This window comes from Heterocephalus glaber, unplaced genomic scaffold (assembly GCF_053883595.1).
Source record: "Heterocephalus glaber isolate CG9 unplaced genomic scaffold, H.glaber_assembly_v1.0 deba00001606, whole genome shotgun sequence".
NCBI lineage: Eukaryota > Metazoa > Chordata > Mammalia > Rodentia > Bathyergidae > Heterocephalus > Heterocephalus glaber.
In genome coordinates, this window is record NW_028258377.1 from 13,540,286 (window position 1) to 13,560,941 (window position 20,656).

Genomic DNA, 20,656 nt, shown 5'->3' on the forward strand with positions numbered 1-20,656 from the left:
GTCATTGGGAAGCAGGGAGCTAAAGATTAGCGACATTATGTATGAAGCTAGAAAACACCTTAAGGCAACCAATGCAATAGGGGGTTAACTTACAGGATGGATTTAATAGTCTAGAGCAAGTTAGTCTGCGTATACATATGTGTATAAAAACCAATACACAAACACAGTTGCACAACTTTCTATTTTTAATCCTTCAAAACAGTTTTCTTTATTTTGTGCAAATTTTTTTGTGTGTGGAAATTTTGAAATACTCTATCATTTAAGGCAAAGAGTTCACATTAAGAAATGTCAGAAAATAGGCTTATGTTTATCCAAAAGCATTTCCCCTTATGCATTTGCTGGGTTTAAAAAAACGTATAAAACTTTTAAGTGTGGACATTGGATCCTCAATATCTAAAAAAAATCATTTGTAATGACAAACTTAAGTCTTTAAGGAAAAAATGATTTGAAGTATATAAACACTGGATCTCTAATATCTAAAAAATTATTTCTATTAACAGATACAAGTCTTGAGAGAGACAAAAAAAAGGACTAGTGAAAGCAGCTTCAAAATGCAGGGAAGCAAAGTAAAATGGAAAAAAAGGAACGCAAGTTTACTAATACTGAAGGCAAAGTTTCATCATTTTAGAATATAAAGCAACTCATTTGGAATTTTTAAAGTGTTTTAAAAAATTTTATTGCTACATTTTAGATATACATAATGATAACATTCATCATAGGGAATTTGCACCTGTACCTGATGTATCTTGTTTCTTGTTTTTTTCCCATTCCCCTTCTTGAGCCCTTATTCCCCTCCTCGTTTACAAAAATTTTGTTTCCAGTTTTTCCTTGTCACTTCTTTCCTTTCCCCATTTCCACTTCCTTGTTCCCCTTCTCATTTGAACATTTTTCCCCCATTTCCCAAAGTCTGTTATACATTTTAGTCTGTATTTACACTTTCAGTTGCTAACACCAGAGAAACAATGTGGTATTTAAACGTGTGTTTAATTTATTTCACTTAAGAATATGGTCTCCAAGTAGATCCATTTAGCTAGAAATGTCTCAAGCGTATGCTTCTTTATGGCAGAGTAGTACTCCATTGTACTACAAAAAATTTTATCCATTCATCAGTTGATGGGCATTTGGGCTATTTCCAAGATTTAACTGTTACAAACTGTGCCACTATAAACATGGGTGCACATATATCACTGTGCTATGATGCTGTTAATTTTTGCAGGAAGGTACTAAGAAGGTGAATAGCTGGGTCAAATGGAACCTCTAGTTTTAGTTTTTTGAGGAATCTTCACACTGATTTCCACAGGGGTTGCACCAGTCTACACTCCCACCAATGGTGGAGAAGCATTTCTTTTTCTCTACAGTCCTGCCAGCATTTGTTATCGGTTGATTTCTTGATAGTAGCCATTTTTTTCTGTAGTGAGATGGAATCTCAGCATTGTTTTAATTTGCATTTCTTGAATGACCAAATATGTTGAACATTTTTCACATATTTATTTGCTGTTTCTACTTCTTCATCTGAAAAGTGTCTATTCATTTCAGCTGCCCATTTTTGGATTGGGTCTTTAAATTTGGTCTGATTTTTTTTGAGTCCTTTATATATTCTAGATAGTAGTCCTTTTCTCCATTTTCTGGGTTTTCTCCGTTTTGTGGGTTGTCTCTTTACTCTGTTGGTGGTTTCTTTTGCTGTGCAAAGGCTTTTTAATAAGATGAGGTCCCAGTTGTTGATTATTTGTGATATTTCCTGTGTGATCAGAGTTTTGTTCATAAAGTCTTTGCCTGCACCAATGTCTTCAAGAGTTTTACCTATTCTATCTTCAAGCAGGTTTAAAGTTTCTGTTTTAATATTTATATATTTGATTTATTCCGATTTTAGTTTAGTGCATGGTGAAAGACATGGGTCTAGTTTCAATCTTTGGCATGTGGAAAGCCAGTTTTTCTAGCACCATTTGTTTGGCTCCTTTGTCACAGATAAGGTGGCTGAATGAGTTTGGAGTCATCTCTGGAGGACCACCGCCTCCACCTCCACCTCCACCTCCTCCTCCTCCTCCTCCTCCTCCTCCTCCTCCTCCCCGCTCCTCCTCCCCCCTCCTCCTCCCCCCTCCTCCTCCCCCTCCTCCTCCCCCCTCCTCCTCCCCCCCCTCCTCCCCTCTCCTCCTCCCCTCTCCTCCTCCCCTCTCCTCCTCCCCCCTCCTCTTCCCCCCCTCCTCCCTCCTCCTCCCTCCTCCTCCCTCCTCCTCCCTCCTCCTCCCTCCTCCTCCCTCCTCCCTCCCTTCTTCTTTTTTTGTCTCTGCATCTTCTAATCTGTTCCATTGATCCTTGGGTCTGTTTTTTTTTTCTTTTCAGTACCATGCTGTTTTTGTCACAGTAGCTCAAGTCAGGATTGTGACGGTCCTCTGGCTAGCCTTTGTTGCCCAGCATTGGTCTTGCTTTTCTAGGTCTCTTCTGGTTCCAAATGAATTTTAGGATTGTTTTCTCTAATTCTGTGGGATATGCTATAGGTATTTTGATTGGTATTGCATTAAATCTATATAACAATTTTGGAAGTAAGGCCATTTTCACTATATTGGTTCTCCCTACCCAAAAGCAAGGGTTGTATTTCCATTTTCTGATATCTTCTTCCATCCTTTTTCTAAGTACTATAGTTTTCCATGTAAAGGTTCTTTACTTCTTTCGTTGGATTGATTCCTAGGTATTTCATTTTGGGGGACGGTATTGTGAAAGGTGTTGTTTCCCTAGTTTCTTTCTTTCTCAGAGAGTTTGTTATTTGTATACAGGCATACTATTGATTTTTGAGTGTTAACTTTGTATTCAGGTACACTACTGAATTTGGTTATTAAATCTAGAAGTCTATTGGTGGAGTTTTTGGGGTCTTCTATGTAGAGTATCATGTCATTCATAAATAATGATATTTTTAACTTCTTCCTTTCCTATCCTTATTCCTTTTATTTCTTTCTGTTTTCTAATTGCTCTGGCTAAGGTTTCCAGAATTGTATTGAATAAGAGTAGTGACGGTGGACATGCTCGTCTTGTTCCTTATTTTAGAGTGAAAGTTTTGATTTTTTTGTTCATTAAGTATGGTGTTGGCTGTTGGTTTGTCATAGATGGCTTTTATCAGATTTAAATAAAGACCATCTATTCCAATTCTCTGTAGGGTTTTTATCACGAATGGATGTTGGACTTTGTTCAATGGTTTTTCTGCACCTATTGAGATGATCATATGGTTTTTGTCCTTGGCCCCATTAACATTTATTGATTTACATACGTTGAAACATCCATGCATCTCTGGGATGTATCCAACTTGGTCATGGTGTATAACCCTCTTGATGATTTGCTGTGTTCGCTTTGCTCGTATCTTCTTCAGGATTTTTGTGTCTGTGTTCATTAGGGAGATTGGCCTGTAGTTCTCTGTTTTGGTTGGATCTTTCTCTGGTTTTGGTATCGGGGTACTGGTTACATCCAGGATGAATTTGGGAATATTGGTTCACTTTCAATTTCATTTAAGAATTTGAAAAGTAGCAGCATGAGGTCTTCTCTAAATTTCTTGTAGAATTCAGCAGTGAATGCTCCAGGGCCTGGTCTTTTCTTCGTTGGTATGTTTTAAATTACGTGTTCAACTCCATGGACTGATATTGGTTTATTTAGACTTTTTATATCTTCTTGATTCAGCTTTGATAAGTTATATGTATTTAAGAATCTGTCCATTTTTTCTTTGTTTTCCCTCTTATTAGAATACAAGTTCTCAAAGTAGGTATTGAAGATCTTCTGGATTTCTGCAGGATCTGTTGTGCTTTCACCATTTTCATTGCTAAAAGGCATGGATTTGAGTCTTTCCTTTTGTTAATGAGGTTGGCTAAGGGTTTGTCAATTTTATTTAATCTTTCAAAAAGAGCCAACTCTTTGATCCATTGATTCTTTGTATTGTTTTCTGAGTCTCCATTGCATTAATTTCTGCCCTGATCTTTATAATTTCCTCCCCCACAAAAAAATTTAAAAAAAATAGAGGAGGCAGAAACAACCCTAGGAATCATCAGCTATCTGATCTTTGAAAAAGAGGACAAAAACATACGCTGGTGAAAAGATAGCCTCTTTTTTTTTTGGTACTGGGGATCAAACTGGGGACCTTCTGCTTGTGAGGCAGGTGGCAGAACCACTGAGCTAAATCCCTGGCCCAAGATAGCCTCTTTGACAAATAGTACTGGCAATACTGACTCTACACATGCAGAAGATTGAATTTAGATTCATGTGTCTCACCATGTACTCAAATAAAATATAAAAGTCTAAATATTGAAGCAGAAAAACTTCATTTGTTGTAAGATAAAATAGATAAAACTCTTGAAGACATAGATGTAGGCTTTCTGAACAGAACCCCCAGTTGCATAAGAAATAACATCAAGAATCAACAAACAGGATTATTTGAAATTGAAAAGCTTGGGCATAGTGTAATGGCAAATGGGAAATACTGACAGGCACCCAGGACTGGAGGTAGAAAACAAACTTTATTTACCTCAATGAGCCTGGTTGGGAAAATTCCTCAGAGAACCAGGCAACTGTCTTTTGACTGTCTACAGTTTATATAGGATTTGGAAGCAGGAACTAGCAAAGTGAGCAGTTGATTGGCTACATATTGGTTACATATAATATCATTATTACTGATTGGTCTACAGCAAGTTCAAACTCAGGGTGAGAAACATTAATTTAGGGTAAGGTCGGCTAGATAAGGGAGACACATATTTGGAGTATGCATCAGTTCAGGGCAGGGTTGGCCAAGGGGGAATTTGTTTGGGCTGAAAAATAAAACTGCTCACAGCCGACATTATCCTAGACTGGTGTCTCACCTGTCTGTCAGCCATATTATCTTTCTGTCCCAGCAGCAGCAGGTCTCAGTGGCACTGGCAGACAGAGAGGGAGAGTTAGAGACCCTTGTGTTGGTCCTGACCACCAGCACCAGGCCTCTGGGAGGCACCTGATGGCCTGAGACTAGGGATGTATCAGAAATACATCATATATAGTATGTTACATTCCAGGATGGGTTCAAGCCCTGGGCAGATGGGGAGTCTTGAAGGTAGATATCAAGGTATGTTCTTGGCAGTACTAATAGGTTAGATAGGGAGGTATGTTGTTGGCAGCACTAGCAAGAAAATATGTGCTTACCATAATCATTCATCACAGACTACAGAACTTTGGAATTATTAACTCCAATTTCAGGTTAACCCACACCACACTTTTCCTTTTCAATAGCAAAGGAAAAAACCAAAAAAGTGAAGAGACAATCTACCAAAAGGGAAAGATTTTTGGCAGCTACTCCTCGGACAGAGGAATAATATCTAGACTATATAAAGAACTCAAGGAGGTCTGACTGAGCTCAGTCTATGAGAGTATGTCAACATGGCCTATCTGCAGCGGTGGCTATGGAAACTGGAGCACCGCCCCACTGAATGCTAAAGCCTCAGTCACAGAGTACTCAGTGACACCCCAGGGAGTTAAGATGGCAGGGGGCAGAGGCTGCAGGAGGAGCAGCACTAAGGGCTCTCCAGTGGCCCATTAGGGCAGGACATCACGGTGCTGCATGTGAAGCTCACAGAGAAGGTGATCTGGGAGCTCCAGACTTCCGAGAGCCACAAATATTTACCTCCAACTCAATTCAAGGGCTCCAAGGGCTTGTCAAAATTCCCAAAAATGGTCCCCTCAATGAAGTACACAGCTTTTTGGGTTATTTATTTTTTATATTTATTTAGAGGCAGAGTCTACATAAGTCCAGGCTGGTCTCAAACTCATGGTGATCATCCTTCCTCAGCTTTCTCAGTGCTGGGATTACAGGGGTGCACCACCATGCCCTGCTTGCCTCCTCTATTTTGTTCCATTGATCCATATGTCTGTTTTTGTGCTGGTGCCATACTGTTTTCAGCATTGTAGCTTTGTCATATAATTTGAAGTCTGGGATTGTGATGCCTCCTGGTTTGCTGTTATTGGTCAGGATTGCTTTTGCTATCCTGGGTCTCTCCTGGTTCTATATAAATTGTAGGATTATTATTTCTAGTTCTCTGAGAATGCTGTTGGTATTTTTATTGGGATTGCATTAAATCTATATATCATTTTTTGAAGTATGGCCATTTTGACAATATTGGTATTGCCTATCCAGGAGCAGGGGATATCTTTCCATTTTCTGGTGTCCTGTTTGATCTCTTTTTCCAGAATCCTACAGCTTTCATGAACAGATCTTTCCCTTCCTTGGTTATGTTAATTCTTAAGTATTTAATTTTTTGTGAAGCTATTGTGAATGGTTTTGTTTTCCTACTTTCTTCATGGTTCTTTATTGATGTATAGGAACACTATTGATTTTTGTGTGTTGGTTTTGTATCCTGCTACCTTGGTACAGTCTTGCTAGGAGTCTTTTGGTAGAATTTTCAGGCCTTTTATGTAAAAGATCATGCTACCTACAAATAAGGGTAGTTTGACTTCTTCCTTTCTTATACAATCCTTTTTATTTATTTCTTTTGCCTGATTGCTCTGGCTAATATTTCAAGTACTATATTGAACGGGAGTGATGATAGTGAACACCCTTATCTTGTTTCTGACTTTAGAGGTAAAATTCACATTTTTCCCCATTTAATAAGATTTTGACAATAGATTTGTCATAAATGGCTTTTATCATGTTGAGATAAGGTACTTCTATGCATTTTTCCTTCAGATATTTTTATTTTTAAATTATGAATGGATGTTGGATTTCATCAAAGGCTTTTTGTGCATCTATTGAGAGAATCATATGGTTTTTGTTCTTGCTTCTGTTTATGTGATGAATTACATTCATTGATTTGCATATCTTGAACCATCACTGAATCCCTGGAGTGAAGACTACTTGGTCATGATGTATGATCTTTTTAATGACTTGTTGGATTCTGTTTGTCAGTATCCTGTTGAAGATTTTTGCATCTATGTTCATTAAGTAGATTGGCCAGTAGTTCTCTTTTTTTTGTTGAGTACTTGTCCTGTTTTGGTAGCAGGGTAATCAAGGAATGAATTAGGCAGTGTTCCTGCTCTTTCAATTTCATGGAAGAGTTAAATCTTCCCTGAAGTTCTTGGAGAATTTACAGGTGAATCCATGGAGTCCTGGGCTTTTCTTAGTTGGTAGGTTTTAAAAACATTTTTAGTTCAGTTTTGGTACTTATATATATCTAGGAACCTATCCATTTCTTCTGGATTCTTAAATTTATTTGAGTTATAGTTTTTCAAAATAGTTCCTCATAATCATCTGTGTTTTGGCATTGTCCAGTGTATTCACCTTTTTCGCTGACATGGGTCTTTTCTTTTTAAAATAAGATTGGCTGAGGGTTTGTCTATTTTGCTTATCTTTTCAAAGAACCAGCTCTTCTATTCATTGATTCCTAGTATTGGTTTTTTTAGTCCCAATTTCATTAATTTCTGCCCTGATCTTTATAATTTTCCTTCTTGTAGTAGCTTTGGATTTGGATTTTTCTATTTTTCTAGGGCCTTCATGTGTATATCTAGGTTATTTATTTGAGTTTGCTGTTTTTCTGATATGAGCATTTACAGTCATAATCTTCCCTCTTAGGACTACTTTCACTGCTTCCCACAGATTCTGGTATATTGTTATCATTAGATTCTAGGAATTGTTAAATTTCTTCCTTGATTTCTTCTGTAATCCATTGATTATTCAACAGTGTGTTGTTTAATCTCTGTGTTTGCATAATTTCTGTGATTTCTTTTGCCATTGACTTCTAGTTTCATTGACTATGATCTGGCAATATGTGTAGGATAATTTTGATTCTTTTGCACTTATTTAAGCATGCTTTATGGGTTTGTATGTGGCCTATTTTGGGGAAATTCCATGTCACTGACAATAATGTATATGCTGTTGTAAGGAACACTCTGTAGATATCTAATAAGTCCATTTAGTCAAGGTGTGGTTCAACTCATATTTCTGTGTTGATTTTTATTGGTCTAGTTGACCTATTTATCATAGTGGGGTATTGAGGTCCTCCAGTATAATTGTGCTGATGTTTACCTAATCTTTAATGTCCAGTAGTGTTTGTTTTATGAATTTGGGTTTTATAAATTTGTCTTATGAATTTATAATTGCTATTTCTTCCTGTTAAACTGTCGCCTTAACCAATAGGACAGCTACTTCTGGTTGTTTTGGGCCTCTCATTGGACGGAATATTGCTTTCCATCTTTTGATTTTTTGGTGTATGAATTTCTTTTTTGGATTAAATGTGTTTCTTGTATACAGCTTATGATTAAGTTTTTTTTTTAAATTCCATCTGCCAATGTGTGTCTTTTGATAGGGGAGTTGAGATGATTCATATTGAGAGTTATTACTGAAAGCTATTGGCTTCTTCTTATCATTCTTTTCCTGATTCCTTTTTATTTTTTAACTTCTTTACTGCTCACTCTTTGGCATATTCATTCCATTGGACTTTTTGGCATTTTTGGCTTTATTGTTTCTTTCTAGGATATCACTGAGAATTTTTTGCATTGCTGGTTTTGTGGTTATGTCATAGCAACACCTTAAGGTGTTCATGTCATGGAAACACCTTATTTTTCTCTCAATTTTGAAAGATAGTTTTGTAGGTTATATTAATATTGATTGGAAATTGTTTTCTTTTAGGGCTTGAAACACCATTCCAATTTCCTGCCATAAAGGGTTTATGTCAACAAGTATGCTGGAATTCTAATGGGTTTATCTTGTAAGTGATTTGTTGCTTTTTTCTGATAGCTTGTAAGATTCTATCTTTGTGTTGGACTTCTGGGATTTTGACTATGATGTGTTGTGGAGAAGTTCTCTTCTGATTGGGATTATGTGGGTTTCTATATGCCTTGCCTATCTGTGTGCCAAATTCTTTCCCCATACTTAGAAAGTTTTCTATTATTTTTGTAAACAATTTTAAAATGCCATTTGTTTTGCCAAATTAATTAAGCTTAATCTTCCTTGCATCATCTAGCAGCTGTTGGATGATTTTCCATGTTTTCTTGTTTTTAAGGTATCTCTACATATATGGTCTTCTGTATCAATCCTGTCTTTTAGTTTAACACTCTGTCCTCACATGGTTGCTTCTGTTGCCCATACTTTCCATAGAATTTTTTATCTCCTGAATTTCTGCTTGGTACATTTCATAGACTTTAATTCTTTGCTAAAGTTACTATTCATGTTTTATTTTGTATTGTTTAAGCTAGCTTTTTATTAGTGCCTTCTATAAGCTCACTGATCATTTTGTCTAATAAATTCATTATCTATTTAATTATATTATCTTTGAGCTTGCTGATTATTCATTTACATTTTTTTTGTGTCCTCTGTTACCACTTTGTGTCATTTAGCTATTCCTACCCATTGATATCTTATGGATCGGCTTTGAGGAGTTGGTAGTTTTTGGAGGCATTTTGTTTTCTCATCTTTCTCTCTTTCTTTCTTTTTGGTATGTTAAGGGTTGAGGGTCGATTATAGTGGAAAGACTTTGTTGGTAATATGGAGATCTCTTTAGTTGGAGTCTGCTTTCTAACATGCTCTGGGGATGGTTAACTATAGGCTTTTGCCTCTGTCCCAAGATCTGACCACCTCCATTAATTTGGTGAAAGGTGGAAGATTTATATGATCTGAAAAGAAACCAGAGTATGACCTCTATTAATTTGGGGAGGGGAGATCGCTGTGTATTTGGACCAGGATCCAGTTTTCTGGAGAGGAAATGCATTATTGTTGATGACACAAAAACAAACCAGATATTGGCATACAGTAAAACCAATTAAGGACAACTTTGTGGCACCTTGGCAAAAGCAACAAAATCAGGGACAATAACAGTGTCAAAGAGAAACTGGATATTGACACACCATAAGAACCAATAAAAGCTATCACTGTACCCCCTTAACTACAGAAAAGAGATCTGCAATAATAATATAGACACAAAGAGAAGCCAAATATTGACATATGGTAAATATTTACTAAATGTAATAGCTATTACACTACCAGTAACAATAGAAAACAATTTAACAATGATAGCATCGAATAATAAAGTCTGGAATAAATAATAATAAGAATAATAAAATAGTGAATACTAATGAAAATAGATGGGATGGGGAGAAAATAAAAGAAGTAAAATTTGGAAAATAAAGAAAAGGAAAATGAGGAGGACTGTGAGATAAAAGATCTTACTAATGAGTAAATGAAATTCATTAGAATTAGATAAAAGTAACAAAAGAACAAGAAAAAGAAGAGAAAAAAACAGATAGGAAAATAAAGAAGAAAAAAGGGAAAAAGACAAAACCTCAAACTCCATACAAACCAATGAAGAAAAAGAGAAATGAGTCTGAAGAATTCCTGTGTTTTGAATGAGTAGTTTCTTCCCAGGGTCTACAGTATTGAATCCAGAAGATATTCAGGCAGGATAATGAGACACTACCAAGACCTATTTTGTTGCCAAGTATGAATGCTGGGTCCTGCTCTACCTTTCTTGCTGGTTGTGATTGGTTATGGTGTTCACCCTAGGGCTGTAATCATTCCAACTGCTCCAAATTTTCATGTCCCTCTGTGTGGCCCAAGTCATGGCTTTCTCCACCTGGCTTTGTGGCCTGTGGGTTTGTGAGGTGCCCCCACCCCAATGCTCTAGAGGTCTCTCTGATCATACATCCCAGGCTGTGGCAACCACCAAAGACAAGGTGTAGCCCTAATCATGCTGGCAGATGGGGAAAGCAGACAGACCACTGAGATCTGTGTTGAATGTAGGCAGCAAGGTAGCAGGGGTCAAAAAATCTGCTGGGATTAATGCCAGACCCAACACCTTCTGAAAAATCACATAAGTGTCCTGGCTTCTTGCCATGAAGGGCAGGATCCCTGTGTCTTTCCCAGCTTGAACTTAAAGTTCTCATGGGGGTCTATGTCTAGCCCATGCCCCTCCCTCAACTGTCTCTTGTGCGTGTCTTCCACCTACTGTGGTACGATGAACTCAGAAATCCTGAAGTGTAGCTGTTTTGTAGTAGTTCTATAGCTCAGTCTGAAACAATAAACCCCTTCCCATAATGGCTCCTGATTAAACACTCAAATATGACGTGTGCTGTATACAATGTAATCTCTTACTCTAGCCTGCCATGCAGAAGGAGTTATTTTAAAGTAGAGCCCCACATTATTTTTGCAGTTTACAACCATGGGCTTTTCCTGGGGCTAATGCTGCTGATCAGACATGTTGTTTCTCCCTGGGGCTGCTGACTCTTAGTAGGCTTACTTTGTGTTAGCAGAGACAGGTCCTCCTCCCTGGGAGCCAGGGTTAGTTTTCTAGACTACTTCATTCTTTTCTCTGCATTATGCTCAGTTTCTCTAGCTTCTCTGTAGTTCCCAGTTTTCCTGTCAGCTCCCTCCTGACACCTGGTGATCTACTTTTTTTTTTTTTTCCTTCACCAACTTTCTGTTTTCCAGGTGTCTTTTTTTTTTTTTTTTTTTTCCGGTACCAGGGATCGAACTTGGGATCTTGTGCTTGCAAGGCAGGCAGGGGAACCACTGAGCTATATCCCCGGCCTCCAGGTGTCTTGATTACAGATCCTGGAGAGGCTGTATTTTGCTACAGTCTTTATTCCACCATTTTAATCCCCCCATACTGATTCACTTTAGTTATTTCTCAATCTACCCTAACCTAGCTTCCATCCCTCATAACTCCATGGAAATAGTTCCCACTCTGGTCCTCATAGTGGTTTAAAATATGTCCACAAATCCTTCAATATTCCTCTTTCAAAAATTTGGAGAATACTGCCTTTCTCCTTAAGTGTGGGTTGTACTTCGTGACTTGCTTCTAATGGGTACAATGTGCTCTAAAGTGGTATGTAACTTCTTAGCCTTGTCAGCACAGACAGTGATGACTTTAATCTCATTATAGAATTACTTGCAGCTGTGAGTTCACCATCATGGCAAAAGGTCCTTCAGCCTCATTGACCCTTCTAACGACTGCAGTTTTGGCTGGCATCTTGTTTTTTTTTTTAGACAGGGTCTTGGTATGTAGTTCACTCTGGCCTTAAACTTACTATGTAGCCCAGGGTGGCCTTGAACTCATGGCAATCAATCCTCCTGCTTTATCTTCCTGAGTGCTGGGATTATAGGCATGCACCACCATACCTATCTGGCTGACATCTTGTGAGTCACAGTTAAAACCACATAGCTAAGCATTTCATGGATTTTCAGAAGTTGCACTAATTAATAAATTGTCATTGTAAGCTGCTAATGGTTAGAGTAATTTGTTACACAGTAATATATAAATAATACAACTTCCATGCTTCTAAATGTGGAATGCTTTGACTTCTTAGCATTTGGTATAACATCTCCCTCTCTGCTCTTTCCTTTGATTCCAAAGTACCAAATTTCCTACCTCCTGACCCTTTCTTGCAGGTTCTTAACTTCTTTGCAGGCAATTAAATGTTAGGATCTTCAAAGTTTCTTCTTTTTTTAATTGTTTCTATTTTGTGACGAATTATCACTCAGCCTCTCATTAACCATGCAGTTGATAGCCAAATTTCTTCATGCAGCCCAAACCTTTCCTTGAGGTTCATCCATTGTGTAGTATTATCATGTATTTGCTTTTTTTTTTGCTTAATAGTATTTCATTGTTTGGATAGACCAAATATTATTATTATTATTATTATTGTTGTTGTTGGTACCAGGGATTGAACTCTGGACCTTGTGCTTGCGAGGCAGGCGCCAGAACCACTGAGCTAAATCCCCGGCCCGACCAAATATTATTTATGTTTACAAATTGATGGATATTTCTCTCTTTCCACTTTTTGGTTGTTAATCAGTAATGGTGCTGTGAAAATTCCTGTGCAAATCTATATGAACATGTATCTCATTTGTCTTGGATAAATAGTTAGGGATAGTGTGACTGGATCATATGGTAAGTTTATGATTAATCTTTTAAGCGTCTACAAAACTTATCTAAAATGGTTATACCATTTTACATTCCTGTCATCAATGTTGAGATGTAATTTACCTAGCATACCCTTACTAATATTTGTTAGTGCTTATTTCAGTGTTGGCACACTTTTTCTGTAAAGGCAGATAGTAATATTTTAGAATTTGCAGGACATATGGTCTCTGCAGCAACTCCTTAATTCTGGCATTGTAGTGTGAAAGCAGCCATTGATCATACATAAACAAATAGGAGTGGCTGGATTGTAAGAAAACTTCATTTAAAAAAACAGATGTCCCTTGAATTTGATTCAAGATGGTGGGTTACAGGCAGTGTGGTGGCCCATGCTTGTAATTCCAGCACTCTGGAATCTGAGGCAGGATGATTCTGAGTTCAAGGGTAGCCTGGACTACATAGACCATATCTCAAACAAAACAAAACAAAACAAAAAAAGAGAGAGAAATAAATCGAAGATTAAAGGGGCCTAACATTCCTGCTTCTCCATGAGATAGAATCAAAACAACAGGAGTGTAACTGCCTGTTGAAGTTGGGTGACTGAGGGAGAATGCAATAGTGGGTGATGGAGACTGTAATGCAATAGTGGAGACACAGAAGCTTGGAGAAATTCAAAGAATTTGGATGATGGAAGAGTGAGGAAAACAGCACTCTGGTACTGATGATATAGCAGCATGGCAGGGGAGAAGGAATGACCCCTTGGCAGGAGTGTAGGTGAGGAAGGGAAAGCCCCAGCGAGCTCCACCAGTAGTCTAAAGATTTGTAGTCTAAACAGATTAGATAGGTGGAATCTGCATAAGAGCTATAAATAAATCCACCCATCTTCAGCCAAATGATTCTTCACAGGTATAAAAAGCATCCAAAGGAAAAAAGGACAGCCTTTTCAACAACTGATGCTGGGAAAACTGGATATCCACATGTAGAAGATTGAAAGGAGGCCCCTGGCTTTCACTGTGTATTAAAATCAATTGAAAATGGATTAAAGAATTTTATGTAAGACCTAAATTTTTGAAACTGCTACAAGAAAACATAGGAGAAAGGCATTAAGATATTGGTACAGGTGATGTTTTTCTGTATAGGATTTCAATAACTCAGGAAACAAAAGAATTAGCAAATAGAATTACATTAAACCAAAAAGATTCTGCACAAAAGGAAACACTCGAGTTAAAGAAAACCTACAGAACCAGAGAAAATCTTGCTAGCTATTTGTCTGATAGAGGATTAATATTCAGAATATATAAAGAATTCTAAAAACAAAAGTAATCAAATCAAAATGGACAAGTTATCTCAACAGATTCTTCTCAAAATAGAAAGTACACATGGCCAGTATATATATATATAAATGCTCAATGTCTTCACCTATTAGGGTAATGCAAATCAAAATTACATTGAGATTGCCAGGTGTGATGATGGATGCCTGTGATCCCAGCACTCGGGAGGCTGAGGCAGGAGGATTGCTATGAGTTCCAGCCCAGCCTGGGCTACATAGTGAGTTCAGGGGCAGCCTGAACTACAAAGAGAGACCCTGCCTCAAAAAAACAAACAAACAAGCAAGAAAAAAGAAGATTACATTGAGATTCCATCTCATCTGAGTCAGAATGGCTATAATACACAAGAAGTAAACAAACAAACAAAAAGTGCTGGCAAAGATGTAGAGGAAAAGGAATCCTTATACACTGTTGGTGGGAATGTAAATTAGCTTAGCTGCTATGGAATACAGTATGAAGTTTCTTCAAAAAACTAAAGATAGAAAAGGCATGGTGGTTCATGTCTGTAATTCCAGCACTGGGAAGGCTGAGTCAGGAAGACTGCCATGAGTTCAAGGCCAGCCTGGGCTATATAGTGAGTTCAAGGCCAATCTTGACTATATAACAAGAACTTGTCTTAAAAAAAATAAAAACAAAAATTGAAAATAAAACTACCTTATGATCCAACAATTCTAGTTCTTGGTATTTATCCAAATGAAATGAAATCAACACACAAAAGAGATACCTGCATACCCACGTTTATAGTGGCACTGGAATAGTTAATTTTGTGTAGACCTGAATTCTTTGACTCCTAGAATTGAAGAATAAAATTGAGGACAAAAAGAGAGTATTTATTGGAAATAATAATAAGAAAAAAGCTCTTGGTGGATATAAAAAAGGGAAAGAAGTCCAATATGCTTTCTTTGCCTTGCCCTTCTTTAGATAGGCAAAGCACATGTTTGGCTGTGGTGGCTTGTTTTAAAGGAGATGAATTTAAATGAACTCAAAAGGAAACTTGTTATCTTGCATTTTTAATGTATTTAAGTTTGCTGGAAGCATTTGCAGTCTAGGTATGAGGTATAGCATACCTTCTTTCTGGGAGGAAAGAGCCTCATCTTCTCCCTCTCATCCTAACTCTTTATCTTTTGTTTTTTTTAATTTCTAAGCTTAACAGGCTGCTTGTTTAACTCTTGAATCCAATCCTATTTTAGACTTTTCTAATTGCCTTCTTAAAATAACTAAGTTATGACATTCCCCCCTGTAAAGAAATGACCCTAACTGCTGTTAGGGGAGAAGGAGCAAAAATCAAGCCTGGCTGCTTTGAGCTGAAAAGGGTTGATGTAGGGAGATGGCAGTTAGTTTTTCCAGAGACCTGACTGAAGAAGCTAGAGGTCAGGTTGGAGTTTAGCAGCTATGAACTCTCTTCAGACGGTTTAGCTAGTAAAAGGAGTCCAGCACATTTATCACTGGGTTCATTTGTGTGACCATTTGGAGTTTGATCGTTTTTAGGTGAGAATAAACTAACTTTATTATTAAGGGAGAGTAGGGATTGTAACCAACTGGGTCCTAGCTCTGTCTGTTTATGGAGATTATTCATAAGTCTGATATTTTTTATGGTGTAAAGTGTTTTGTTTATCTGATGGGAATTATTTATCTAAAGACAACATGTTTTATTTACCAGTGTACAAATCCCTCTAGTTTTGGTCATAAAAAGATCAAGAGCTTTGTGGTTTTGAAGGACTGTTTTAAAAGGTAAAAGATTTATACTCTCTGAAGAGAAACCAGAGTATTTGAAGGACTATTTTAGCTAAGGAATTTAAAGACTTTTGTTGAGCTTTTATAACTGCTACTGTGGTTTTTTTAGCCTCATTGAACCATAATAGTGATAAGCTACAGGCGTAGCTGGAGACAGCCAGCAAGGGCCAATGTAGTGTTAGAGCCACCCTTTTATATCTAGCCTATATTATTATTTTACAACATATGTTTTGGTTATATTTTTCTGCTGGGTATTTAAGACCAAGTTAAAATGAGACCTGTGTTAATTAAAATTAACCTCTCTCTCTCTCTCTCTCTCTCTCTCGCCAGTCATGGTTGTCTTAGAGGTAAAATTTCTTTAGAATATTAACAGATAACAATTATAAAGTTTTACAGGGAAAAATTGAAATCAAAAGCAAATATGTTATTTTAGTATAACAATCATGACATTATATTAGAACCATTAGTTTTTTGCTATCATCTCTGAAATATATTTAAATCTCTATTTTATCAATTGGTTACCTCTTTCTAATTATGATATTAAATTATATAAACTTATTTAATTTGTTACTTTTTAATAAACTTAAAGTAGAATGTACTTGTTCATAGGTGTACTTTATAGGTTATTCATGTCTAATCTCTAATCATTAGAGTGGCATTATCTGAAATGTAAAGGGCTTAGGTATATCTGTTAGAACATAATTATATAACAATCACATAAACATAAGCATGAAAAAAGTATCTACATCATCTGACTGGATGTTTCATGTTGGATTGGCATGTATATTTTATCACAGGTTACTGGAACACAAGTAAGGAAAAGCTAGATGCTTGAGCTTGAAAAAATTTATGATCATAAACAACATTAGCCTGAAAGTTACCAGTATAATACTTTTTTAAAAAGTTCTATATCTTGGAAGGCCTGTACACTCGGGAAAGAAAAGCATATTTAATATACCATGAGACTAGCACTAATTAGCATCACAGCTATATAGAAATCTATACATATATTAATTTAATTTTATTCTTAAGGCAAAATTTAGACTTCTTTAATAGGTTTACAGGGTGTAACTGTTCTGATAAGAACAGAAAAACTTTTAGACTGCTCATAAGTTTAGGAAGCAGTGATACTGCCCACAAATAGACATATTACTCAATATATAAAGGTATCTCATTTATACAGTAACAATGTTTAATCAAAGCCAACAGATGTAGATCAAGTTTTAAATGGGAGGACCAAATTTAAAGAGATGCCAAAGCTTTTGATCATTTTATATGTGTAAGGTCTAGATGCATATTGTATAAAAGAGAGCACTTATTAGTTATTTGGTATGTAACTTATGTAGTATAACTCTATAAATTTAGTTTTAAAGTGTAGACTTACAGCATATTTTGTTTTTAGTGATATATATTTCTATTCCCACAAATATAGGTTATGTCATAAAGTAAAATAATTGTTTATTTAACCAATCATAAACTGATAATTGAAAACATTTTATAAATGAACATTTAAATAATCTCTAACTCAAAAACTCAATTTTTAGTAACAAAAGAAAACACAAGAAACTATCTTAGTAAAACATAGAACTTTTGCTTTTTTTTTGGTACTGGGGATCGAACTCGGGTCCTTGCACTTGCAAGACAGGCAGCAGAACCACTGAGCTAAATCCCCAGCACAGAACTTTTGCTTTTTAATCTAGTTTTATAAGTTGAACGAAGAGCATCTTTATATCTTTAAAAATCCTGTTACTTTAGACATAAAAGCTTAACTTTTAAATTATAGCCAACTTAATTATATATCGTAAGAATTTATTTAATAACTTTTGTTGGGATGTGCCACAATAAGACTCTAGGAAAAACCGGAGAAGTCACCCATCAATGCAGAAAATTGAACATAGTGGTTCAGGAAGCTGCTTTTTCAGCCAGAGAGGGCAGTTTGGTTTGGTAGTTTTTTACCAAGCCAAAGGGTCCCTACTTACCTATTTTAACAATTACTTTATATCCTTCATGGAAATCAAATCATAGCAGTTAACACTTTAAAGATTGTCTGTCTGTCTGTCTGTCTATCTATATTCAAGGACTTGAATAGCTTTGCAGCTGTGGTGTTGGTTGGCAACAAAAGTGCACATAACATATCCTCATACACATCCTACTGAAAAATCACGTAGAACAATCATAGTTGCCTTGTCGACACTGGCAGACTTACTAACCTGGAGTATGTACCACAGTGACATGATTGTGTTTCAGTATTCTCTGTTATTTTATCAGTTTGTGTAGTTCCTCCAAAAGAGGAACAAGTGCCACCTTTCGAACTGCAGCTTCTCTTAAAAGTTCACAACAAATATCCTTAGCCTTAGCAGCAGGCAGAATCAAATTCTTCCCCAAATTCTTTAAAAATGTGATTGGCTGCTAAGAATGATGCTTTCAGTGGAGACATGTTTGATGAAGTGATGGCCTTGTATAATTGCTTTTGTTCCTTTTTGTTCCATTTTTTCCTTTTGGAAAACTTCAAATTTTTCTTTTCTTTTTTTTTTTGGTATCAAACTCAGGACTCTGTGCTTTCAAGGCAGGCGGCGGCACCACTGAGCTAACTCCCTGGCCCACATTTTTGTCTTTTAATGCAGGGTGCTTAGTCTCCATGTAGCAAAGCAGTTGTGAAGGTCACCACATATTATACAAACTGCACGTGGAGAATGTGAATCACCTACTGTAGTAAATCTGTAATTATGTAGAATTCTTGGGGTTTTTTTTGGCAGTCTGAAAGTCTTCTGCTGTCTCATCATTGGTCTTTTCTCCTTTTTAAAATAGCTTTCTTGTGATATTTGTTTTTTACTCACTTTGGCTAGGTTTAGCTTGTGGACTTATCCAAAACTATAACTGAGACAAGTGTGTAGTACGGGAAAGAGGGATGAGTGGAAGTGGTAAATAAAATAATAGGTGAGCCATGTGTGGACTAAAATATATATCAGATTCTGACAAAGCTTTCATCAGACATAGCTGTACAAATAAAGCACATCAATTCATTTTTACACTATAAAGCCTGCCATCAGATTCAGCTTGGCACTTGCCACTCATGAGAGGGTCTTTTTTTTTTTTTTGTACTAGGGATCAAACTCGGGACCTTGCGCCTGCAAGAATAGGGTTTTGATAAAAGACTACAAGCAATTGATTTATTATGGTCACTGTGCAGTCAAACCTCTTTGCCAATGTTAATCTATATTTGCAACCAATATCCACCACTAGCATCACTGCCTCATCCCATCTAAGATCATCAGGAATCAGAGTCTCATAAGGAGCAGGCAACCTGGAGTCCTCACATATGGAGTTCACAATAGGGTTCTAGCTCCTATGAGAATCTAATGCCACTGCTAATCTGACAAGAGGTGGAGCACAGGCCGTAGTGTGAACAATGAAGTTTCACTCGCTTGCCTAGTACTTACCTCCTGCTGTATGGTCTGCTTCCTAGTAGGCCACAGTCTGGTACTAGTCCATGCTTCAGAGGTTGGGGACCCCTGGGTGAAGTCACTTTCCAGAGGTCTCATAGATATCAAGGTCTAGAGCAAAGACAAGAATTTGAAGAAATTTCAGGGCCAGTTTTCTTTCTGGGAGGGACACATCCGATATAGCTCAAAACTTACCCATTCCAGGCAATCACTGATGCCACTTATGTTTGTTTTAATTTTTACTTCTTGGCATAATCTCTATTTTTTTTTAGCAGAGCACACTCTTCAAAGTTATCAGTGTGGCATATCATGGTGATCAGCTTTCCACATTATGTGTTATTACTGCTCACATTTTGGGGGCATTTTTTTTTCACAACCCTGGAGTCAGAAGAAGCCTAAGTATGCGAAAGTGTTGTCATAGGAAAAGCAAATGATTTTAAATTATAAAGTGTGTGAAATGGATGGCACAATAGCCACCACAGTTACCTTGGTGAAATTTTGCAAAGCACATAAACAACAATGGGCTGAAGAACGCCCCTATTTGGCAGCTGTGTAAGCATGCTACATAATTCACCTAGCCTGCTAATTTTAAAATTATGCAACTTTTGACTGATTGTTTTCTACTTTGAATGGCGTGGAAATTGCATTGTTTCTGTTTTACGCACCTAGTGAGACTTTGTTAATATTTAAAGAATGACGCAATTCCAATTGTGCATTATTTTATGTCAAACATAAAGTAACAGCATATCCTGCCTCCATTATGAAATGAGAGTAAGAATAAACTAATTAGGAAATAAGCACAGACTAACCAACCAATTTTCCCTTGCAGACAAGTCTGAGAGCACTGAACACATTAAGAAGTGATTGCTGAGCCCGTTAGGGACAGGCACGTCTGCGGACACTGTAGCAGGGTCCCCGGCCGCGGAGAACACGCCGATCCAGCCCGTTTTGGACAGGTATGTCTGTGGATGCCATAGCGGGGTCCCTGGCCATGGGGAACACGCCGGTCCAACCCGTGCCGGACAGGCACGTCTGCAGACGCCGTAGCGGGGTCCGCAGACACGGGGAACACGCCGGTCCAGCCCATGTCAGACAGGCACATTTGTGGACGCTGTAGCAGAGTCCTGGCTGCGGGGAACAGGCCGGTCCAGCCCGTATCAATCAGGCACGTCTGCGGACGCCGTAGAAGGGTCCCCGGCTACGGGGACACGCAGTTCCAGCTTGTTTCGGACAGGCATGTCTATGGACGCCGTAGCAGGGTCCCTGGCCACAGGGAATAAGCTGGTCCAGCATGTTTCAGACA

The 20,656-nt window shown here is 37.4% G+C and overlaps 2 long non-coding RNA genes across 3 annotated transcripts in view; one reads left to right on the top strand and one right to left on the bottom strand.

Moving 5' to 3' along the window:
• Positions 1–20,656, top strand: part of LOC110344651 (uncharacterized) — a 78,121-nt gene that overhangs the window by 9,276 nt on the left and 48,189 nt on the right. For both annotated transcript variants that reach the window (XR_015444769.1, XR_015444770.1), the window contains exon 3: positions 20,183–20,309. This is a non-coding gene — a long non-coding RNA (uncharacterized LOC110344651). The remainder of the gene's footprint in view (positions 1–20,182; positions 20,310–20,656) is intronic.
• LOC147822942 (uncharacterized) overlaps positions 1–20,656 on the bottom strand; it is a 106,026-nt gene that overhangs the window by 4,665 nt on the left and 80,705 nt on the right. Inside the window, exon 2 of the long non-coding RNA XR_015444771.1 lies at positions 19,351–19,464. This is a non-coding gene — a long non-coding RNA (uncharacterized LOC147822942). The remainder of the gene's footprint in view (positions 1–19,350; positions 19,465–20,656) is intronic.